The sequence below is a fragment of the Schistocerca piceifrons genome, chromosome 9, assembly GCF_021461385.2.
Source record: "Schistocerca piceifrons isolate TAMUIC-IGC-003096 chromosome 9, iqSchPice1.1, whole genome shotgun sequence".
NCBI lineage: Eukaryota > Metazoa > Arthropoda > Insecta > Orthoptera > Acrididae > Schistocerca > Schistocerca piceifrons.
Window position 1 is genome coordinate 198,434,379 of NC_060146.1, and position 26,038 is coordinate 198,460,416.

At 42.3% G+C, this 26,038-nt stretch overlaps 1 long non-coding RNA gene across 1 annotated transcript; it reads right to left on the reverse strand.

Moving 5' to 3' along the window:
- Window positions 1–25,788, reverse strand: LOC124717035. Its single transcript, XR_007005701.1, has 3 exons — window positions 25,650–25,788; window positions 12,713–12,929; window positions 1–135 (listed from the first exon to the last, which is right to left on the reverse strand). It is a non-coding gene; the product is annotated as an uncharacterized LOC124717035 (long non-coding RNA).
- Between the last annotated feature and the right edge of the window lie 250 nt (window positions 25,789–26,038).

Here is a 26,038-nt window from a genome sequence, read left to right on the forward strand (position 1 = left end):
TAAAGTATACATTGAAGTTTTTATTGGTATTTTTCATTGAAAATATTAATATCTTCATTGTAACTGGTATTTTCCCGAGGCAGCTCTGAATGGAAGTAGATAGATTGTCGTTGCTGTAACTCCGGTCGTGGTTATCTGAAATATAAAATTAACATATCACCCTGATCCTTTCAGATGTAATTTTAGTTCACTGTAGGGATTTGAAAAAAAAAGTTTGGTGAAATAATAGATATCGGTATTTGTAAAAATGGCCATTTTTGGACCCTCTTTTTTGACCAAAAAAATCTAACAGTCAACAAAATCGGCTACGCTGATTGTAGCGTGGGCGACGACATCTATGCCGAAAAACAGTTTTGAGAAAAACACGTTTAGAATTTGACAAGTATTTATCATACAAAAAGGGCCAAGCTTGAAACTCACAGGATATCATCGATGCCTGGTCCATAATAACTATCGCCCCATCTAGTGGATGGCCGCTTTCTGCTACTTTGACATGATAAATCCTCATTTTCGTCCTCGGAGCCCTTTTCGTCACTGAGCGCATTTCAACGCCGATATTGATTTGAAAGGAACTCGCCACGTGCATTAATGTAGTATGGCACACATTGAATACACAGAGGGACAAATTTGAAGCAATGCTGACAATTTCGCTTCGGCTGGACGCTATTTTCGTAGCGTATCTTAAAGTGATACTATTGAAACTCTGGTTCACATTTTGAGTAAAACTGTCCAAAGAACCATTTGCTTTAGCTTCAAACAGTCACAGAATCGTTACTTTTTGGAGTTCACGCATAATATTTTGGGGAATAATGCTTCAATGTATATACACTTGCATTCCGTAACTAAAAAATTTCGAGTTTTTCCAATCGTCATCCTTAACGATGCATATAAACTCTCTGCCTAACATTTCGATTTTCGGGCTTTGATAGTATTTGCCATGCTCTATCTTCATTTTAACAAATCTATCTCCACCTTTATACTATTAATCACTAACAGGCATTTCCCCTGAGAAACGTTGACTGTTGCATTCCTGTCTATTATGCAATCCACACTCAAGTGAATTTACCAGCAGGATCGTACATGGAATCTTTATATTTCCTAGCCTCACTGGAAGGCAACCTTGACACTACTTTCCAAGACCTAGTGCCTAATGCTTCCAGTATTCTGCAGTTACTAACTGGTAAGACAGGTACATCAATCTCTGGATCACCTTCATAACTCCCTGTTTCCTAATAACTTTTGTTAAGGTATTATCTAGCATAGCATATTATCTAGCATAGCATATTATCTAGCATAGCATATTATGTTATGCACATGTGCCTCATATAACAAAGCACGAATCATCCCTAATGCTGATATCTTTATCTCTCCTCTTCCGTTACAGGGCCTATACAGTCATGGTTAGTTTTCATGAATGGATGTAGACGACTGATTTATGTCCTCCACTATATCTCTGTTAGGCTCTCCTCGTGATGGCTGGGTGTTGTGTGATGTCCTTAGGTTAGTTAGGTTTAAGTAGTTCTAAGTTATAGGGGACTGATGACCATAGATGTTAAGTCCCATAGTGCTCAGAGCCATTTGATCCATTTTTTTGTTAGGCTCTGCACCCCACCAGTTCCGATTAGCCTGGATATTCTGTGGTAAGGTTTGGCACTGAATATGGCTATTATGAATTATCTAGCCAAGGTTATATCCCACATCCTCTTCGATTAAGTCTCTTTCATCCTAGATGGATAAAAATTCCTACAAATTCACATCTGAAATTGCGACAAATTTCTCTCAGATGTGCATTTGCAACTTTGGCTTCAATATTCACACCACATCTCTGTCTCACATTGTATTAAGTTTGTACCTAGTGTTGTAATTCTTTTTCACTAACAGAAAGGTGATAGGCGGCACAGCCTTACGCTACACAATTTATCATGCAGTGATGTACAAGGGGTGTTCAGTACATAAAACAACACTTTTTTTCTGAGAGCAGCTTTGTTTTATTCAAGATTGCAATACACCATATTATTCCCTGCTCTTTGGCTACAAAACCTTATTTATAAACATAATTTCTGTGCAATTTGACAGCCTTACGCCATCTTACTGGGAAGGTCAGCATCATGCATGGTACTACACTACTGGTCGATGTAGGATCCGCCATCTTACTGCGTCAGTAACGTCCCCATCATCCACATACTGTTTTCTGTGGAGTGCATCCTTCATTGGGCCAAACAGTTGGAAGTCAGAAGGTACTTGGTCTGGGCTGCAGGGTGGATGAGGAAGAACAGTCCAATGATGTCATATCAGCTCCTATATTTTATGCAAAATTGTGTAAGGCCTTGCATTGTCATGAAGAATAAGTTTGATAGCATTGTTGTGGTGGTAAACACGATGAAGTCGTTTCTTCACTTTCCTGAGGGTAGAACAGTGCACTTCAGACTTGATTGTTACACCATGAGGGAGGACATCAAACGGAGTGTGTCAGCAGTACCAAAAGACACTTACAATTGTGCAGCAAGCTGTTAATAGTGATCAGTCGATCACCCCAACTGAAAAGTGTCTACACGTTCCAACATTGCTGAAGTTGCAGCTGTGTGCAACCAGCCAGCACATTGGATTTTGGATAGGTTTGCATAACCCTGTCAGTGAGCAGCTGCTGGTCCACCAACTTCCTTGAAGTGTAGTCCATGGACAGTGGTTCCAGCTCCAGGTCCATCATTACAGGTTGTGATAACCATGCCAGAACCAGAAAGAGTATCATCTTGCCAGCCAGCAGTGACTTGGTAGCTTCGACACCTGAAACCAGGTCCCACAGATGGTATTCTAGCTGTCCCTGTTCAGGCTGATGTTGACATCCATGCATTCTTTCGGCCATCTTTGTTATTGTCACATGATTGGCATGTGTCAACGAAGCAGCTATATTTCTTCAATGATACAATTTCGAGATGACATTTAGTTTGTACCTAGGTTACCAACTCAGACAACAGTCGTGGTCCCCTTCTCTATAATCGGCTATAGTCACCTGTAAATGATTGAAACAGATTAGTTAAATTCAAATCTTATGCAGGATTATTCCAGATATAATGAAATTCAACTCTCATAAATTTTCTTGCGATTATTGAATCATACACATCTGATTATAACATTAAAAAATCGTGTTACTATACGAATTAATTATTTTTGGTGCATAATTCCATCAGTTCATATGAATCAGTTTTCACTTCTGATTTCCTTTCCAGAAACCAAGACTGACGCTGATAAGACATACTGGCAGTAAGGAATACCATTTTATTCTCAGTGAAATAATAAGTTTTTTTGAGGGACATCTATCATCAGCTACTGGCGCTGCGATACTGAATGCTGACTGGATAAATGTGGCGCAGTAAGAAAATGTATGATGAGATAAAAGAAATTATTCAGGTAGTGAACGGAGACGAAAATTTAATAGTCATGGGTGACTGGAATTCGAGAGTAGGAAAAGGGAGAGAAGGAAACGTAATAGGTGAATATGGATTGGGGGAAAGAAATGAAAGAGGAAGCCGCCTGGTAGAATTTTGCACAGAGCATAACTTAATCATAGCTAACACTTGGTTCAAGAATCATAAAAGAAGGTTGTACACATGGAAGAATCCTGGAAATACTAGAAGGTATCAGATAGATTATATAATGGTAAGACAGAGATTTAGGAACCAGGTTTTAAATTGTAAAACATTTTCAGGGGCTGATGTGGACTCTGACCACAATCTCTTGCTTATGAGCTGTAGATTAAAACGGAAGAAACTGCATAAAGGTGGGTATTCAAGGAGATGGGATCTGGACAACCTGATTAAACCAGAGGTTGTACAGAGTTTCAGGAAGAGCATAAGGGAACAATTGTCGCAAATGAGGGAAAGAAATCAGTAGAAGAAGAATTGGTAGCTCTGGGGGATGAAGTAGTGAAGGCAGCAGAGGATCAAGTACGTAAAGAGACGAGGGCTAGAAGAAATCCTTGGGTAACAGAAGAAATATTGAATTTAATTGATGAAAGGAGAAAATATAAAAATGCAGTAAATGAAGCAGGCAAAAAGGAATACAAACGTCTCAACAATGAGATCGACAGGAAGTGCAAAATGGCTAAGCAGGGATGACTAGAGGACCATTGTAAGGATGTAGAGGCTTATCTCACTAGGGGTAAGATAGATACTGCCGACAGGAAAATTAAAGAGACCTTTGGAGAAAAGAGAACGACTTGTATGAATATCAAGAGCTCAGATGGAAACCCAGTTCTAAGCAAAGAAGGGAAAGTAGAAAGGTGGAAGGAGTATATAGAGGGTCTATACAAGGGCGATGTACTATAGGACAATATTATGGAAATGCAAGATGATGCAGATGAAGATGAAATGGGAGATACGATAATTCGTGAAGAGTTTGACAGAGCATTGAAAGACCTGAATCGAAACAAGGCCCCAGGAAAGGACAACATTCCATTAGAACTACTGACAGCCTTGGGAGAGCCAGTCCTGACAAAACTCTACCATCTGGTGAGCAACATGCATGAGACAAGTGAAATACCCTCAGACTTCAAGAAGTATATAATAATTCCAATCCCAAAGAAAGCCGGTGTTGACAAATGTGAAAATTACCGAACAATCAGTTTAATAAGCCACAGCTGCAAAATACTAACGCGAATTCTTTACAGACGAATGGAAAAACTAGTAGAAGCCAACCTTGGGGAAGATCAGTTTGGATTCCGTAGAAATATTGGAACATGTGAGGCAATACTGACCTTACGGCTTATCTTAGAAGAAAAATTAAGGAAAGGCAAACCTACATTTCTAGCATTCGTAGACAAAACTTTGAGGTTCGCCGATGACACTGTAATTCTGTCAGAGACAGCAAAGGACTTGGAAGAGCAGCTGAATGGAATGGACAGTGTCTTGAAAGGAAGATATAAGATGATCACCAACAAAGGCAAAACGAGGATAATGGAATGTAGTCAAATTAAATCGGGTGATGCTGAGGGAATTAGATTAGGAAATGAGGCACTTAAAGTAGTAAAGGAGTTTTGCTATTTGGGGAGCAAAGTAACTGATGATGGTCGAAGTAGAGAGGATATACAATGTAGACTGGCAATGGCAAGGAAAGCGTTTCTGAAGAAGGGAAATTTGTTAACATCGAGTATAGATTTAAGTGTCAGGAAGTCGTTTCTGAAAGTATTTGTATGGAGTGTAGCCATGTATGGAAGTGAAACGTGGACGATAAATAGTTTGGACAAGAAGAGAATAGAAACTTTCGAAATGTGGTGCTACAAAGAATGCTGAAAATTAGATGGCTAGATCACATAACTAATGAGGAGGTATTGAATAGAATTGGGGAGAAGAAGAGTTTGTGGCACAACTTGACAAGAAGAAGGGACCGGTTGGTAGGACATGTTCTGAGGCATCAAGGGATCACAAATTTAGCATTGGAGGGCAGTGTGGAGGGTAAAAATCACAGAGGGAGACCAAGAGATGAATACACTAAGCAGATTCAGAATGACTTAAGTTGCAGTAAGTACGGGGAGATGAAGAAGCTTGCACAGGATACAGTAGCATGGAGAGCTGTATCAAACCAGTCTCAGGACCGAAGACCACAACAACAACAGAAGAAAAATAAGTACTAGTATGCAGGACAGAGACAAATGGGAAATCATTACATCGGCGATACAGGCTGCAATAAATTCACTGATAGGTGGTTTTCACAAACAGCAGATTGTTATGGCGCAGCATGTGGGAATGAGAATCTTTGAATCAGTGAAACCGGTTAGTTGTTCATTTTCTACTGTCCTATCTCTGTAAAGTGGTTGAGAGACAGTGAAAACCTATCGAACAATGGTATTGCCGCTACGTCCATACTGTGCAATAAGAAGCGATGCTGCGAGAATTAACTGTTCCTTATGCCTGTTCTGTGGCTCCTTGACCACCCCCTTTTTCCCAGGACAGGAAAAGTTGTCACCCAATTTCTCGTTGTATGAGTTAACGAGACATTTCTGGCTCAAAAAGTAACCAGTTGTATGCTTCAGAGAAGATTCTATGTAATGCAGAAAGATATAGAGAGCCACTGGGAAAACCAAAAGAATGGACAATCTCAAGACATTGCACTGTCACTAATTTCTCTACAACTTCTATATGGATGATCGGTCTGTTCTTCCAGATACAAATGTGACAGTCCAATGGGGAAACTTTGAGGACGCTGTAGTCAAAGTAAGGACCATACATGAAAAGTTGGGAAAGTATTATGGTATGAAACACCTCAGGCCCACTCCAATATGTGCTTTCCACTTTAAAATGTCCCCCCCCATGAACCATGGACCTTGCCGTTGGTGGGGAGGCTTGCGTGCCTCAGCGATACAGATAGCCGTACCGTAGGTGCAACCACAACGGAGGGCTATCTGTTGAGAGGCCAGACAAACGTGTGGTTCCTGAAGAGGGGCAGCAGCCTTTTCAGTAGTTGCAAGGGCAACAGTCTGGATGATTGACTGATCTGGCCTTGTAACAATAACCAAAACGGCCTTGCTGTGCTGGTACTGCGAACGGCTGAAAGCAAGGGGAATCTACAGCCATAATTTCTCCCGAGGGCATGCAGCTTTACTGTATGATTACATGATGATGGCGTCCTCTTGGGTAAAATATTCCGGAGGTAAAATAGTCCCCCATTCGGATCTCCGGCCGGGGACTACTCAAGAGGACGTCGTTATCAGGAGAAAGAAAATTGGCATTCTACGGATCGGAGCGTGGAATGTCAGATCCCTTAATCGGGCAGGTAGGTTAGAAAATTTAAAAAGGGAAATGGATAGGTTGAAGTTAGATATAGTGGGAATTAGTGAAGTTCGGTGGCAGGAGGAACAAGACTTCTGGTCAGGTGACTACAGGGTTATAAACACAAAATCAAATAGGGGTAATGCAGGAGTAGGTTTAATAGTGAATAGGAAAATAGGAATGCGGGTAAGCTACTACAAACAGCATAGTGAACGCATTATTGTGGCCAAGATAGATACGAAGCCCACGCCTACTACAGTAGTACAAGTTTATATGCCAACTAGCTCTGCAGATGACGAAGAAATTGAAGAAATGTATGATGAAATAAAAGAAATTATTCAGATTGTGAAGGGAGACGAAAATTTAATAGTCATGGGTGACTGGAATTCGAGTGTAGGAAAAGGAAGAGAAGGAAACATAGTAGGTGAATATGGATTGGGGGACAGAAATGAAAGAGGAAGCCGCCTGGTCGAGTTTTGCACAGAGCACAACATAATCATAACTAACACTTGGTTTAAGAATCATGAAAGAAGGTTGTATACATGGAAGAACCCTGGAGATACTAAAAGGTATCAGATAGATTATATAATGGTAAGACAGAGATTTAGGAACCAGGTTTTAAATTGTAAGACATTTCCAGGGGCAGATGTGGACTCTGACCACAATCTATTGGTTATGACCTGTAGATTAAAACTGAAGAAACTGCAAAAAGGTGGGAATTTAAGGAGATGGGACCTGGATAAACTAAAAGAACCAGAGGTTGTACAGAGATTCAGGGAGACCATAAGGGAGCAATTGACAGGAATGGGGGAAATAAATACAGTAGAAGAAGAATGGGTAGCTTTGAGGGATGAAGTAGTGAAGGCAGCAGAGGATCAAGTAGGTAAAAAGACGAGGACTAGTAGAAATCCTTGGGTAACAGAAGAAATATTGAATTTAATTGATGAAAGGAGAAAATATAAAAATGCAGTAAGTGAAACAGGCAAAAAGGAATACAAATGTCTCAATAATGAGATCGACAGGAAGTGCAAAATGGCTAAGCAGGGATGGCTAGAGGACAAATGTAAGGATGTAGAGGCCTATCTCACTAGGGGTAAGATAGATACCGCCTACAGGAAAATTAAAGAGACCTTTGGAAATAAGAGAACGACTTGTATGAATATCAAGAGCTCTGATGGAAACCCAGTTCTAAGCAAAGAAGGGAAAGCAGAAAGGTGGAAGGAGTATATAGAGGGTCTATACAAGGGCGATGTACTATAGGACAATATTATGGAAATGGAAGAGGATGTAGAAGAAGATGAAGTGGGAGATATGATACTGCGTGAAGAGTTTGACAGAGCACTGAAAGACCTGAGTCGAAACAAGGCCCCCGGAGTAGACAATAATCCATTGGAACTACTGACGGCCGTGGGAGAGCCAGTCCTGACAAAACTCTACCATCTGGTGAGCAAGATGTATGAAACAGGCGAAATACCCTCAGACTTCAAGAAGAATATAATAATTCCAGTCCCAAAGAAAGCAGGTGTTGACAGATGTGAAAATTACCGAACTATCAGCTTAATAAGTCACAGCTGCAAAATACTAACACGAATTCTTTACAGACGAATGGAAAAACTAGTAGAAGCCAACCTCGGGGAAGATCAGTTTGGATTCCGTAGAAACACTGGAACACGTGAGGCAATACTGACCTTACGACTTATCTTAGTAGAAAGATTAAGGAAAGGCAAACCTACGTTTCTAGCATTTGTAGACTTAGAGAAAGCTTTTGACAATGTTGACTGGAATACTCTCTTTCAAATTCTAAAGGTGGCAGGGGTAAAATACAGGGAGCGAAAGGCTATTTACAATTTGTACAGAAACCAGATGGCAGTTATAAGAGTCGAGGGACATGAAAGGGAAGCAGTGGTTGGGAAGGGAGTAAGACAGGGTTGTAGCCTCTCCCCGATGTTGTTCAATCTGTATATTGAGCAAGCAGTAAAGGAAACAAAAGAAAAATTCGGAGTAGGTATTAAAATTCATGGAGAAGAAATAAAAACTTTGAGGTTCGCCGATGACATTGTAATTTTGTCAGAGACAGCAAAGGACTTGGAAAAGCAGTTGAATGGAATGGACAGTGTCTTGAAAGGAGGATATAAGATGAACATCAACAAAAGCAAAACAAGGATAATGGAATGTAGTCTAATTAAGTCGGGTGATGCTGAGGGAATTAGATTAGGAAATGAGGCACTTAAAGTAGTAAAGGAGTTTTGTTATTTGGGGAGCAAAATAACTGATGATGGTCGAAGTAGAGAGGATATAAAATGTAGACTGGCAATGGCAAGGAAAGCGTTTCTGAAGAAGAGAAATTTGTTAACATCCAGTATTGATTTAAGTGTCAGGAAGTCATTTCTGAAAGTATTCGTATGGAGTGTAGCTATGTATGGAAGTGAAACATGGACGATAACCAGTTTGGACAAGAAGAGAATAGAAGCTTTTGAAATGTGGTGCTACAGAAGAATGCTGAAGATTAGATGGGTAGATCACATAACTAATGAGGAAGTATTGAATAGGATTGGGGAGAAGAGAAGTTTGTGGCACAACTTGACCAGAAGAAGGGATCGGTTGGTAGGACATGTTCTGAGGCATCAAGGGATCACAAATTTAGTATTGGAGGGCAGCGTGGAGGGTAAAAATCGTAGAGGGAGACCAAGAGATGAATACACTAAGCAGATTCAGAAGGATGTAGGTTGCAGTAGGTACTGGGAGATGAAAAAGCTTGCACAGGATAGAGTAGCATGGAGAGCTGCATCAAACCAGTCTCAGGACTGAAGACCACAACAACAACAACAACTTTAAAATGTAGACGCTAAAATAACATTGAGTATTAAGTGGAGAGGATCGGAAATTCACAATGCTGACACTATAAAATACCTGGAATTACTCTGCACCACACTATGTTTTACAACGATGAGGTTTAAAAGAAAAAAATCAACAGTAGAGGAAATATCTTAAGAAATCTGACAGGTTTTGTGTGGGGAGCACACCCCTAAATTCTCCAGTCAGATATGTTGGGACTCTTAATTCTGTACGACAGTATGGAGCACCATTCTGAGGGGCATTGGTCCACACTAGGTAGGTGAATATGGCCTTAAACGAGGCAGTCCGTTTAGTTATGGGGTGCCTTAGACCAAATCCATTCCCAAAGGTATACACCTTGGCCAGCATTGCATCTCCATCCATAAGACGCAGAGTGGCGGTGGAAATACAACGGAAGGAGAAGACTGAAAACGCAAAACACTTGATATCCAATTAGATGCCTGCAGCATGTCTCCTTAATTCCAGGTTTTTCTCCTTTTTTTGCAGCAAAAACATTACCATTTGACGTCAAACCAGATGTTAAGACATGTTTTAATATAGCGAAGATCTCCTGAGCAAGGAGGGCATCACTCCAAGGCAAGGCATTAGCTGCAGTTACCACCTACCCGATAGTACTTGGAAAAGCTTTAATAGATTAAGAAGTTTCAAGATGCAGAACAAACGAAGTCTCTTGGGGGTGTGAGCAGGACGTTACTTGCAGCTACGAAGCAATTCTGACAGTTACCTACCAGTACGCCAAAACACTGATTAATTACGTAAACAATAAGATTTTTTTAAAAATACCACTGTAAAGGCTATAAAGGTTGCAGAATTTGGAGAACAAAAGTGTGATGTCTTCCTTCATACGAAGTCTTTGCTGTTTACTTCCAAGAACCCCCTCTCTTTGCCGAAATGTTTACAAATCTATGCAACCATTTCGGCAAAGAGAGGATTTCTCAGAAGGTTTCTTGTGATCCTGTTGAGACCACTGATGGTGCAGATGCTTCCCCTCGGCCAGTGGTGTGTGAAGAAATCTTCTAGATCCCATTTACTGAAATGCTCCAGAGAGTCTGCCGAAACATCAGGCTGAGCCTCCATGATATGCACAGTTGCTGCCCTTATCAACAGAATCTTGCCCTGCTTTGGTGACAGCAGAGGCAACACCTCAAGAAACTTGTTTACGTAATATGGGCACACTTCATCAAAGCTGTCCAAGAAAGAGAGAACTCGTGGGGACTGTAGCAAGGTGTGGTGAAACACAGTGCATTCCAGGCTGCCCGGTTCGTCTTTGTTAAGACTGTCCCTCGTGAGATGCTTTCTGAAGCACTCACACCACAGTCACTATTACCGAAAACTGTATAAAACAACAGATTAACTCTTAACAGACAGCAGGTATACTCTATTTATTGTACTTGCTTCCCCATGTCGCAGCATCTCCGACTTGCTCACTCCTGGTCTCCCTTCACAGCTACTGCATTACTGGCGGTGTAATGCTTCAAGCCGCTCTTCCACCTGCTCTCTTGCCTACTATAGTTCGTATCTGTGGGTATGCAAGAGAGCAGGAGAGAAAGCAGCCCAAGAATTCGTCTGTCAGCAGCCACTGGTCCACATGTTTCCTGGGCGTGATGTATGTGGGCAGAGGTTCCAGCTGCTGGAAAACATAAGAAGGGGCAGGATGATAGGACATATGTTAAGGTATTAGGGAATCACTTCCATGATATTAAAGGGAGCTGTGGAGCGTAAAAGGTGTAGTGGAAGAAGAGATTGGAAGACATCCAGATATATATAAAATACAGTCTTAGAAAAAAGAAAGAAAACAACGCACCATGAATAGGGAATTACCCAAATGACACAGAAGTCAGTAGATGTGATGTACATGTACAGACAAACAAATAATTACAATTTCAGAAAAAATTGATCATCTACACATGAGAGAAGGCTTCACAACCGGAGCAAGGCCTTATGCAAATAGTTATTCGGCTTGGCATTGATTGATAAGAGTTGTTGGATGTCCTCCTGAGATATATCGTGCCAAATCCTGACCAATTGAAGTGTTAGATCGTCAAAATCCCGAATTGGTGGAAGGCCCTGACCATAATGCTCCAAATGTTACCAATTGGGTTGAGATCTGGCGACCATTATCTTGCTGAAATGAAAGCCCATGATGACTTGCCATGAAGGACAACAGAATGGGGTGTAGAATGTAATATTTTGCTGTAAGGGTGCTGTGCATCACAACCTACAGAGTCCTGCTATGAAAGGAAATGGGACAGCAGACCATTACTCCTGATTGTCGAGCCATATGGCAGGCGATAGTCAGGTCAGTATCTGATTGCTGTCCAGAGTCTGCAGACACATCTTTGCTGGTAACTGGAGCTCAGTTGGATGAGCAAATCACCACTGAAGATAATTCTACTCCAGTCAATGAGATTCCAGCCCGAAGACGCCCCAGACATCAGTAGGATACCAGCCTGACACTCGCCAGTCATATGGCCTGAAAACCAGGAGCGATGATCTGGGGAGCCATTTCTTTTCAGAGCATGACCTCTCCAGTTCTCATCTGCAGTGGCACCCTTGCTGCACAGCGGTATGCGGACGATAATCTATGCCCTGTCTTGTTGCTCTTCATGGAAAGCACCCACACAAGGCGAGAGTTCCTGCTGCATGTCTCCATGCTTGCCCAACAATAACTTGGCCAGCAAGGTCGTCAGACCCTCCCCAGTTGTGAACAGTTGGGGCATTATGAGTAGGGCCTTCCAACCAATCGGGATTTTAATGAACCATCCTGCCAATTGGACAGAATTTGGCACGATATCCCTCACGAGGACATCCAACAACTCTATCAATCAATGTCAAGCGAAATAACTGCTTGCTTAAGGGTTAGAGCTGGACCAAAACATTACTGACTTGCTAAATTTGCGAAACTTTTCCCCTCTTGAATAAATCATCGAATTTTTGAAATTGTAATCATATGTTTGTCTATACAAGTACACCTCATCTACTGATTTCGGTCGGATATGGATAATTCCTTCGTTCTGTGACTATCAGAGAAAAGATTAAGTGTACAATGAAAAAATTAATCTCTTTCATACTGCCATCACCCTAAAACGTACCAGCCCTCAGCAAAATGGCCCCAACAGTGGAGAATCTGGTTTCGCAGCTCTCTGAACCTGTCCACAGTGACCATGATGTGCGTATCATGTGTCATTGCTTGGTAGATCTTTGCAGCAGAGAGAGCAGCTGTTGTCCTTTCTTGAGGACTCAGTCGCGTCAGGTCGCAGGACTACATGTAACCCCCAACATCGCTGTGTGGTGGTCTCCATCGTCACTCTGCACAACACAATCAATAGAAGAGAAATTACACTCAAAATATTTAGTAAACGTTTATAACCGTGTCTCATATTGCACAATGAATTTAAATATTACAACGATTAATGTTATTCATCAATTAATTATCTGCTCACACAGACAACACAACAATACATCGTCAAACAGTTACTGGTACATATACAGTCACCGAGGTGACACCCTGCAGTGTCAGTATTGCCTCTCGATCAAGAAAGCCACTGACCTAGAGGAAGTAAGCAGATCTTTAAACTGGGGAAATGGAGAGGGGAAACGTATTGAAGGAACACAGCAGATCATCAGCTACATCATACTCCGCAAGGCACCTAATGGTGTGTGGCGGAGGGTAGTTCTGATACCACCAACAGATTTCCCCTCCGCTTATGTACCAATCGTCTTTGCATGGTTGAGACATGCGGACTGTTTGTGTGCGGCAAGAGGCGTCTGGAGGTGCTGGATGCGGGTGGAAAACATCTAGTCGACACCAAAGCTTGAAAACAGAGGAAATTCTTGGAAGAACCGCTGAAAAAGGTCTGTGCTACCAGTACTATGCAAAAAGACTACATTTTTAATGTATTATTTTATTTTTATTTGATGGTCAACATTGGACCACATTAATCAATATTATGAACTAGGTTCTTCTGTTTTTTGTTGGCCCAATACTTTTTTCATCGTTTCAGATCATGCCCTTCTGTCCTCATCCGAAATCACCCTTCCCATCTCTGTTAATTTTTATTGGCAGTGTGATATGTTTGTTCTGAAGTATCTTGAATGCGTCTGTCTTGCCTTTTAAATCCCCCATCGCAATCTGTAATCGTGTCCTCCATGATCTCTGTGATCCATCAAATGCCGCTCTTCCTATTCAGTAACTTCTCAAATATTCTCCTGCTAGTTCTATTCTCTGCTGTCCTCATCGAGTGTTCTACGAAAGAGGTTTCTTTTTTCACTGTACCTTTCACTGGTTCTACTTCTTTATAAACTATTTTATTTGAAGCTGTTCTCCAATTCTTGCCTTTTTGGTATTTTTTTATTTATACATGTTCTGACTAACCGTTTTTCTATTTTGAGTAGTCTCTCTGTTGTCACAGTGTTGGTTGTTTTAAATATAGTTTCGATAGCATATGTTATTTGCGACTGTGTGACTTTTGTAGTGTTTAATCCTGTACAAGAGCTTATGTTTCATATGTCACCAGGCTAGACCTCCACAGGCCATTTTTTGTTATATGCGTTTTTGGTAATATGATGTGCGTTACCAATTTCTTTATTCTACTCTGCCATGGTTTCTCATTCAGGTTTTTTGTTGTTATTTCTGCCAAGTATTTAAAGTCCTCAATAATGGTTATGTCGTGTCCTACATGCATGCTGCGACAGTTTTTGGCGCATCTCATTGTTTATGACGTCATCTCTCCTGCACTACGAGTCGTACAACAATATAACTTTGCACTTACATGTTGCAGGTCTTGTAAGAGCCTTTCTGGATACAGAAAATGTTCGACTGCTGCCCTCGCCAGCGTCTTGTCAATGGTGGCCCAGCAACTGGCTGGTCACAATACGCCAGTCACTACTCTTGGTGAGCTGTGGTATCGCGTTGAAGCTGTATGGGCAGCTGTAGCTGTACACGCCATCCAAGCTCTGTTTGACTCAAAGCTCAGGCGTATTAAGGCCGTTATTACGGCCAGAGGTGGTTGTTCTGGGTACTGATTTCTCAGAATCTATGCACCCAAACTGCGTGAAAATGTAATCACATGTCAGTTCTAGTATAATATGTTTGTCCAATGAATACCCATTTGTCATCTGCATTTCTTCTTGGTGTAGCAATTTTAATGGCCAGTGGTATAACATCCAGCTCCTGATAGCCCTATTACACGATCTCTTTGAAACAGGTGTTGATAATGACGCCTCGCTCGCTTTAAAAGGCATTACTGGCAAACACCAACTCACCATGTACATTCTCAGAGGTAACCGACGTTCACGACCGTTACATCCGCTTATTTAAAGCAAATCTGAGTTGCATCCTCATAGTGGCACTACTGGTACCACTCACATGCGACTGGAGCCACTTTTAACAGACATTATCATTCATGTAGAAAGACGCCTACCAACTTCTTCTTGGTGTTTTGTTTTTTCCTTCCGTCGGTGTGTCTGATGTTCTTATTGGGTTCGCGGCGGTGAGGATTTACAAGCAAAATTCTGCACCGCGCGTAAAACCACCTAGTTACACCTCTGCAATGCGTCATACCACGTCGGAAAATGCGGAAACGGAAAATGTGAAGGACCAGAGCTTGACAATAGGCTTTACATCTTGACAGAACAGTGTCACGTGGTGCCGTCATCAAATGTGGCAGTCAGGCATCGCAATAGGGATATGGTGAATGACGATCGGGGTCTGCTTGCAAAGATTTGTGAAAAGTTTCTTGCCGATACTTTGGCACTAGATGAAAGTGTAGAGATCACCCGACTACGCGTTTGTAGCAGAACGTAAACACTGAACATAAGGTCAGAGAAGAGCTCTCTGCCTTAGTAGCGATGAAAAACACAACTCGATGTGACATCTTTAGCAGCGTTTAAGAAAACGCAGAAAACGTGCCTTTATTACGAAATTAAGTACGTTATATGTCCACAGGCGGAACACCATCCGTGTTGCGAAATAAGTCACGATCCTTAGCGCAACTGTATGAGGAAATAAAAAGGTTACAGGGCCCGATGAAATATGGTGTGTTCACTGGGTAATTCAACAGGAGTGTTTACGTCCTGAGAATGCCACTTTGAAAAGAGTAATGAGTGTTACTGTGGTATAGCACGCGGACAGTTGCACCGAATATGGACGCTCTAGCAGAAGGGAAAAAGAGCAAGACGATCGATAGCGAGGGACTTAATTAAATATCGTTACGTTCAAATTGCTCAAATGGCTCTGAGCACTATCGGACTTAACTTATGAGGTCATCAGTCCCCTAGAACTGAGAACTACTTAAACATAACTAACCTAAGGACATCACACACATCAATGCCCGAGGCAGGTATCGAACCTGCGACGTAGCGGTCGCGTGGTTCCAGACTGTAGTGCCTAGAACCGCTCGGCCACCCCGACTGGCTCATCGTTACGTGTCTAATGTCTCATTAGTAAAACGAGAAATACATAAAGGCCCTTTAAATGAGCAATAGACTATTTTTCGATGTTTTAAAAACGTTTATATGAAATAGATAAGGGGAAAAGAAAGGGAAGAGATAGGCGGAAATTCGTGACTTGCAAAGCGCACAGGGCATTGTGGTAATGCAATGGCGGAAATTGAAAACATCCTGTGGGAAATTCTGAGAGACGCTATCTGCAAGGAGACGCCAACTGTTGTGTTGGCAGAAGAGCCAACACCGTGTTACTAGAGGAGGCCGAAATGCACGCGTTTTAGCTCACGCAGGCTGGCGTGAGGAGGGAAGAACTATACTAACGTGAGGTCTGGAACATGACAAGGAATTAGAATTCAGAAATCGGACGTAATTAGTTTGATACTTAACTTTAATCCATTAATGATGAACGTCTCTCTTGACGGTACATGATTCACAATATTATCCGTTCAGAATACATTCATGAAGAATATGGCGCCTTGCTAGGTCGTAGCAAATGACGTAGCTGAAGGCTATGCTAAACTGTCGTCTCTGCAAATGAGAGTGTATGTAGGCAGTGAACCATCGCTAGCAAAGTCGGCTGTACAACTGGGCGACTGCTAGGGAGTCTCTCTAGACTAGACCTGCCGTGTGGCTGCGCTCGGTCTGCAATCACTGATAGTGGCGACACGCGGGTCCGACGTATACTAACGGACCGCGGTCGATTTACAGGCTACCACCTGGCAAGTGTGGTGTCTGGCGGTGACACCACACCAACTACACCCGATGATCTGCAACGCCGTACTACTGCAGCCTGCTCGGACATCTCCACTGAATTGCTAGCACGTGTGTAGCAGTCGTTCCATACCAGACTGGAGGCGTGTATTGCCGCTGCTGGCGGTCATTTTGAACTCCACCTGCGATGGTCAATTGCCTCGTTACTGGTCAGAATCTACATAGCTAATGTATGCTCTTGTGGTGTTCCTTAGTGTGTACTACCACAGGCAATGACAAGTGTCGATGTGTGAACTTTTCAAAATACCGTATCTCGTAAACTACTCGCACTAGAATCCTGCAACAAACACCAGTGACATTCTCATTTGCCTTATCTTTAGTCTGTTAATGTCAATAGACATCTCTCCATTTAGAAATTTGTATGTTTGCACAAAAAATATACTACTGGCCATTAAAATTGCTACACCTAGAAGAAATGCAGATGATAAACGGGTATTCATTGGACAAATATATTATCCTAGAACTGAGATGTGATTACATTTTCACGCAGTTTGGGTGCATAAATCCTGAGAAATCAGTACCCAGAACAACCACTTCTGGCCGTAATAACGGCCTTGATACGTCTGGGCATTGAGTCAAACAGAGCTTGGATGGCGTGTACAGGTACAGCTGCCCATGCAGCTTCGACACGATACCACAGTTCATCAAGAGTAGTGACTGGCGTATTGTGATGAGCCAGTTGGTCGGCCACCATTGACCAGACGTTTTCAGTTGGTGAGAGATCTGGAGAATATGCTGGCCAGGGCAGCAGTCGAACATTTTCTGTATCCTGAAAGGCCCGTACAGGACCTAGAACATGCGGTCGTGCATTATCCTGCTGAAATGTAGGGTTTCGCGGGGATCGAATGAAGGGTAGAGCCAGGGTGGTAACACATCTGAAATGTAACGACCACTGTTCAAAGTGCCATCAATGCGAGCAAGAGGTGACCGAGACGTGTAACCAATGGCACCCCATACCATCACGCCGGGTGATACGCCAGTATGGCAATGACGAATACACGCTTCCAATGTGCGTTCACCGCGATGTCGCCAAACACGGATGCGACCATTACGATGCTGTAAACAGAACCCGGATTCATCCGAAAAAATGACGTTTTGCCATTCGTGCACCCAGGTTCGTCGTCGAGCACACCATCGCAGGCGCTCCGGTGTGTGATGCAGTGTCAAGGGTAACCGCAGCCATGGTCTCCGAGCCTATAGTCCATGCTGCTGCAAACGTCGTTGAACTGTTCGTGCAGATGGTTGTCGTCTTGCAAACGTCCCCATCTGTTGACTCAGGGATCGAGACGATCCGTTACAGACCAGGCAACGCCGGTCAACTGCTGTGTGTGTATGAGGAATCGGTTGCAAACTTTCCTCATGTCAGCACGTTGTAGGTGTCGCCACCGGCGCCAACCTTGTGTCAGTGCTCTGAAAAGCTAATCATTTGCGTATTACAGCATCTTCTTCTTGTCGGTTAAATCTCGCGTCTGTAGCACATCATCTTCGTGGTGTAGCAATTTTAATGGCCAGTAGTGTACATTTTATAAGTATTATGACAATGTGTTGACTGGCTAACAATACGAGCTCCTGATCACCGACCCATTATGTGAAAACCGTACTATCTGCGGTCCAAGTTTTAGGGGATTCACCCTGTATATTTGAGTGGTGTGTGTTCTGTCGGACCCTGGCAGGTAGTGTCTCCAACCCTTGCCTGGTCGCTCCAGTATAGTGTTAACAAATAGTTGTGAGACACAGTCCACTGCTGGAAACAACTGGTTATTGAATGTAAACGTTTTTCTACACCCAGAGTCTCAGCGCAGCATGAATTTAATTTAAGTATGACACTTCAAATATTTTTATCATTTAGGTTCAACAACTGTACCTACATGTGCAACATTTTCAGTGTTATGGAAAAATTGTGGAAACAATGCTAACTACTACTGTTAAGGGACATCAAAGTAAGCAAATGGTCTTGTTATTTCTATTGAGCATTCTTTCACTAGCACGCTGTCGCTGAAGCATTTCTTATCGCCTGTAAATTTTAAGCAAAGCGCGTACGACGTGGTTAAACTTTTTTCTTTTAAGACTCGATGGTTCTCATCCACTGAAGTGCATCGCTCGTCATGGATGTAACGCCCACGTGTGGCTTCTTGGAGCGAAAAGAAACGTCGAGCAACATTATATCGTTGATTTAAACATTTTTTAACTTGCTCATACTGAGCAATATTGGACGATCGGTAATTATTCATCTTGCAGGAAGACAACTTCTCGGTCAATATCGCATTTGTCAAACCTTTGCACGTCATGCGTATATCTATATTCCTGTTGTATCTATCTCTTTTAGGGACTCAGTGAATTTTCCTTGTTGCTGCTGCCATATTATTATTTTCCTTTTGAGATTTCTCTTTGCAATGGTCGTTGAGAGTCCACAAACATACGCAGAGCTCGGACTACGTATCATTTTGTATATCTTACAACCTTTTTCGTGCAGATGACCTCCTTCACGGCTACAAGTATATACCAAAGACAATGATGGTGAAGTGTTTTATGAAGGATTGCCTCTTCGTCACCTCCATAATGAGCTACTTCGTCTACTAGGTTTCTACTATGCAAGCATATTGTTGATAAATGTTACAGTGCGATTATTTTGTCTCGTATCTGACGTACAGAATTGGACATTGAAGTAGACTTAGGTTGCAGTCTCAAGGACATTCTTTCTTTCGACTTAGTGCTTTACCTCTACATGGCTTCATATGCTATTTGTGCCTAGAAAATATTTTAGTTTTTACCTGCTACAAAGAAATTGTTCTGCACCGCGTATTTATTGAAATTACAATTGCGACTGACATAGGCTGCAGTCTTAACATGTCTTTTTTTGACTTATTATTTTACGTCTGTATGGTTGCGTATACTCTCGCTGTTCTAGAAGATGTCTTAGGTTCTACCAACTATAAAAAATTTTGCACTTTACACCAGTTACCACATTATTAGTACGAGGGCAGTTCAATAAGTAATGCAACACATTTTTTTTCTCGGCCAATTTTGGTTGAAAAAACCGGAAATTTCTTGTGGAATATTTTCAAACATTCCCGCTTCATCTCGTATAGTTTCATTGACTTCCGACAAGTGGCAGCGCTGGCGGAGCTGTTAAAATGGCGTCTGTAACGGATGTGCGTTGCAAACAACGGGCAGTGATCGAGTTTCTTTTGGCGGAAAACCAAGGCATCTCAGATATTCATAGGCGCTTGCAGAATGTCTACGGTGATCTGGCAGTGGACAAAAGCACGGTGAGTCGTTGGGCAAAGCGTGTGTCATCATCGCCGCAAGGTCAAGCAAGACTGTCTGATCTCCCGCGTGCGGGCCGGCCGTGCACAGCTGTGACTCCTGCAATGGCGGAGCGTGCGAACACACTCGTTCGAGATGATCGACGGATCACCATCAAACAACTCAGTGCTCAACTTGACATCTCTGTTGGTAGTGCTGTCACAATTGTTCACCAGTTGGGATATTCAAAGGTTTGTTCCCGCTGGGTCCCTCGTTGTCTAACCGAACACCATAAAGAGCAAAGGAGAACCATCTGTGCGGAATTGCTTGCTCGTCATGTGTCTGAGGGTGACAATTTCTTGTCAAAGATTGTTACAGGCGATGAAACATGGGTTCATCACTTCGAACCTGAAACAAAACGGCAATCAATGGAGTGGCGCCACACCCACTCCCCTACCAAGAAAAAGTTTAAAGCCATACCCTCAGCCGGTAAAGTCATGGTTACAGTCTTCTGGGACGCTGAAAGGGTTATTCTGTTCGATGTCCTTCCCCATGGTCAAACGATCAACTCTGAAGTGTATTGTGCTACTCTTCAGAAATTGAAGAAACGACTTCAGCGTGTTCGTAGGCGCAAAACTCTGAACGAACTTCTCCTCCTTCATGACAACGCAAGACCTCACACAAGTCTTCGCACCCGAGAGGAGCTCACAAAACTTCAGTGCACTGTTCTTCCTCATGCACCCTACAGCCCCGATCTCGCACCGTCGGATTTCCATATGTTTGGCCCAATGAAGGACGCAATCCGTGGGACGCACTACGCGGATGATGAAGAAGTTATTGATGCAGTACGACGTTGGCTCCGACATCGACGAGTGGAATGGGACCGTGCAGGCATACAGGCCCTCATTTCAAGGTGGTGGTGGTGGTGGTGGTTAGTGTTTAACGTCCCGTCGACAACGAGGTCATTAGAGACGGAGCGCAAGCTCGGGTTAGGGAAGGATTGGGAAGGAAATCGGCCGTGCCCTTTCAAAGGAACCATCCCGGCATTTGCCTGAAACGATTTAGGGAAATCACGGAAAACCTAAATCAGGATGGCCGGAGACGGGATTGAACCGTCGTCCTCCCGAATGCGAGTCCAGTGTGCTAACCACTGCGCCACCTCGCTCGGTTTCAAGGTGGCGTAAGGCCGCAGCATTGAATGGAGATTACGTTGAAAAATAGTGTTGTGTAGCTAAAAGATTGGGGAATAACCTGGTATATTTCAATGCTGAATAAAACAACCCCTGTTTCAGGAAAAAAATGTGTTGCATTACTTATTGAACTGCCCTCATATTACATATTTATATTTTCAACTAACAATGGTTGGGTCGTTCAGTTGTAGAAATATTTTAGCTTTTGCTGTTACAAAATTTGACAATTGTATACCAGTTACCATAATTTGCAACTGACTAATTTATGAACGACTTCTAGCGGCACTAAATGTCAATGTTTTCTAGCAACTTTCCCCACACGTTAGCGCAGCACCGACCCTCTATCAGTGATGTACTCCGTTACTTGTAGTATGCAACAGATGCAATTGGCGAAACATATTGCACATGCTGGTTTTACCTTTGCCATACCAATGCATCTTACGTCAACTATCCAGCTAAGTAAGATATGGAGCACATTTATAGCGCAAAATGGACGCTTGTATTAACCTTTACCGAGACTGTGTAATAACAATTGACTCTATGCATTATATTTATGACATTCTACGCAATTTTTCATAATCTAACATCTCTCTCTGCCCGAACAGGTCTAGGAAGAACCAATGTCACCGACCGGCCGCCGTGTCATCCTCTCACCCCAGGGGCGTCACTGGTTGCTCTTCCGGCCGTATATCAGTTTTCGTGACCGGAACTGCTACTTCTCAGTCAAGTAGCTCCTCAGTTTACCTCACAAGGGCTGAGTGCACACCGCTTGCCAACAGCGCTCGGCAGACAGAACGGTCACCCATCCAAGTGCTAGCCCAGCCCGACAGTGCTTATCTACGGTGATCTGACGGGAACCCGTGTTTACCACTGCGGCAAAGCTGTTGGCAAAATCTAACATGCTTTACACTTTTCGTACACTATTCACAGATCAGATGATGGCAACGCTGTTTACCAAAACCGGTCATCGTAAACAAAGGTTTTACAAAAGCGATCTTGGCCGAGAAGTTGCATTCCTTCAAATTGGTTAAACATTCTTTTACGAATAAACATCAACGTTCTTCATCGGAATTATGTACCAAAAAAAAGAGAAAGAAAAGAAACAAATACCTATCTCCTACTCCTCAATGAAAACACGATTTTTCAGTATTCTTCCTTTTCGAAATTCTGAAGAATCGCAATAGAAATCTAGCCACTGTAATAAACTAGAATCTAAACCAGAACAGCAGCCACAGTAATACCTAAAATGCCAACCTGGGGCGGTAGGAGGAGAGTATAAGAGGATATGTCGTCTAAGAGGGTCAGCGAAACAGCTATGCCTTTTCGAAGTCTGAGAGCGGGTAAATGTCCAACAGCCGATGCTTCGAGTAAATAGTGGAAGAGACGTTGATCCTGCGACTGCTGATAAGCGCCGAGGCCCTGACCGCACCTTGCGAGCAGAGCTGGAAGGGGGAGAAGGGGGGGGGGGGGCACCATGGAGGGGAACGGCTAACGACCCACGCTTCGCCACGTCTGTCGCCTCTCGTGTTGGCAAAAGCGATAACCTCTAGCGGAAGCAGAGGGCACTGTGTTATCAGGGACCGACGGAAGGCACCACGTTATTCTCGGTGGAATAACTGTTAAAACGTGAAAAGAATACACTGAAATACCAAGGATAAAGTATTTACTGGCCATAGGCCACAAAAATGATCAATTATTAAAAAAGAAACAATTTCTTGATTGTTAATGGAAATGAATTAACCCATTAATGACTGACGTTCATTAATGGTACTAGTGACCGGAGTAGCCTATTATTGATCTTTTGATAACAATGAACTGTTTTGTTGTACTTATTTAGGGATTGTCGTATCTCTATTCTTCTAGTCGAAGAGTAGTATAGTGAGACGCACTCAACTGCTGTGAACAACTGGCGGTTGAATTTAAACATTTTTTTTTCTACACCCAGAGTCATCACAGCGTGAATTTAGAATAAGTATAACAATTAACATATTTTATCATACAGGTTCAAAAAGTGTAAATAGTTCCTGATTAAACCAGCAATCCCAAGCCATTTATTGAAATTTATGCAATAAAACTTGTATCGTAGGTACATGTGCTCCGTTTTCAGCGTTATGAAAAACAATGGTAACCACTAATGAGAGCACTGGAATAATTTTTTCTTCTATAATATTCTGACAAGATTTAAGCTGTCGATTTTTCTTAGAGAACAAAGTTTTGGGGCCACGAATTGAGAGAGAAAATCATATACCCCAAAATTTCCCCTCTTTCAAAGAAGAAGGAAATGGAGAAATATGAAGGAGGTACTGATTATTCTGCCATACAAAAGAAAAGTCGCAAGTTTCTGTGTAAATGGCATCAAATACAACTGCCATGAACCAAGCGACTAGAGGTGAAAGATATTCTCATTTTCAAGACACCACATCAATGTTCTTTGACCTTCCATCCTAACAATGCAACAAGCACGTGTATGGAACTGATCAAATCGACCAGAATGTGAATGAACACAGGACAAATATCCATAACAGTAAATGTTACTCGCCTGTTTTCAGTTGATTATTGGATGTCATTACCGGCCAGAGTGGCCGAGCGGTTAAAGGCGCTACAATCTGGAACCGCACGACCGCTACGGTCGCAGGTTCGAATCCTGCCTCGGGCATGGATGTGTGTGATGTCCTTAGGTTAGTTAGGTTTAAGTAGTCCTAAGTTCTAGGGGACTTATGACCACAGCAGTTGACTTCCATAGTGCTCAGAGCCATTTGAAGTGGCCGAGCGGTTGTAGGCGCTTCAGTGTGGAACAGCGCGACCGCTACGGTCCCAGGTTCGAATCCTGCCTCGGGCATGGATGTGTGTGATGTCCTTAGGTTAGTTAGGTTTAAGTAGTTCTAAGTTCTAGGGGACTCATGACCTCAGATGTTAAGTCCCATAGTGCTCAGAGCCATTTGAACCATTTTTTTGGATGTCATTGCACAGAGTGCCTGGATATTCTCCCACAAAAACAGAAATACAATCCCTCATGAAAATTTTCGAAGGGAAAGTATGCAGGTGTGCTGGAGGAGGTATGTGACGTCACCGGAAGCATCTGGTCGAACTCTGCACACCAGTATTGCAGGAAGCGAGCAATAAACTGTATGACGACATCAGCCAATACACAGCACAAGAAATGTAATGTGACACTCTGTGTTTAATGTTCTGCTGCTTATCATAACAAGTAATTTGTTTCTTGTTTTCGTTTTCTAATTTGTACTCTAATTTATTTCATTCAGTGCAAAAATATGTAACCTTTCCGTACAAACTATTTTTTGCTCTCAGTAGTGCTTAGCGTTACAAAGCTTAAAAGGTAAAAAATTGCGTTTTCACTTTAAATGCTTCTTTTTCAATGTTGCAATCAGGGTAAAAGTAATAAATGTAAAAACAAAAATAAGAATCAACTTGGGCACTAATGAGTGAATGTCGACACACTCTCTGGTGTAATATTACTTTAAAGGTACGTAGATAGCCTTAGTAATCATGTTTTAAAGAAAATATAAAACAAAGGACTTAGTTCAGGTGTTAAAATTGAACCTACACACACCTTATAATGTTCGTTATGCTATTGCAATATACAGTGTAGAAAGTAGAGTAGAAATATAAGTGAAGCTAAACTTTTTTTTTTCATTCCGAGCAGAATGCTATTCTTTTATTTTCTGCCATCATTTTGCAGGTATTATTTCAATAATAATATGCGATAGAAATCAGTGAGAAAGATAAAATTACTCCGATAGAAACAGGATTACATTGTAGCAGTGCACGGTTTACTTTTCTTGTGAAAGTGATGCCTTTCAGCTTTATTAGCGAACTTATGAAAGAATAAATCACCTTTTCACATTGATGATAACTGATCGAGCCCAGTGCACTAAATTACTTTACTGGCACAGAACGAAGGCATACGGTTTTTTAAAAGTTCTCTCTCCGCGAATATGTATGAAAACATTGTTTCTCTTTTATTCCACCGTCATTTACAAGACATTTTGATCTGGAGTCGAGACGGAAAAGTGAAATCACGCAGCCTGGTTTCAAAATGTCATCAACTGTTATTCGTAAAGCAGGTGTAGTTACACAGGTAAATGAAATGAGAGTCCTATTAAACAATGACGTATTCATCCAGTGAAAGATAAGAGGTACGTATGTTCATTAGCGTTATTTTTCTTTCTATTGAGGCTTTCTCTGTACACGTTTTGTGGCGGACGCCTCATAGATTTCGTAATATCCTGCAGCTTGTTGTCTAGGCGGCAAGTCTCAAATCTGCGATTCAGTTTACGAGTACTCTTTAGACGTGTAAGCAGATACATTAGGACATAGAATGAAGTCAAAGTAATGTAGCATGCAGCGGACTTACATTTTGGCGAGAAGCCGGTCTTGCCATGTGGCACTGACGTCGCAGACTCACGCTATTCCTGTTCGAGATAGCGTCAGTGGAAACACTCTGCGCATGCGCAGTGTCGTTCACTCTTGCGTGGTCTCGAGCCGAAGGTCAGTTAACGACTGCTGGCTCATTGCGTCATACTAGCTTAGATCGAGGCCCACGTGACAGGCCGCAGACAGAGCTCTTATATAACATGCGGAATCGTCCGCCGCGTTTTCCCCATCTCTGAGGATTCAGTAATGTTTGCCTTGTGGGTGGTTAACCTATTAACGCAACTTTTTACCGTATTTGTTACTAAATATTTCATGCTGAATGAGTGAAGTGAACCACACAGTAATAAATCTTTATGGAGAGATTTAGAA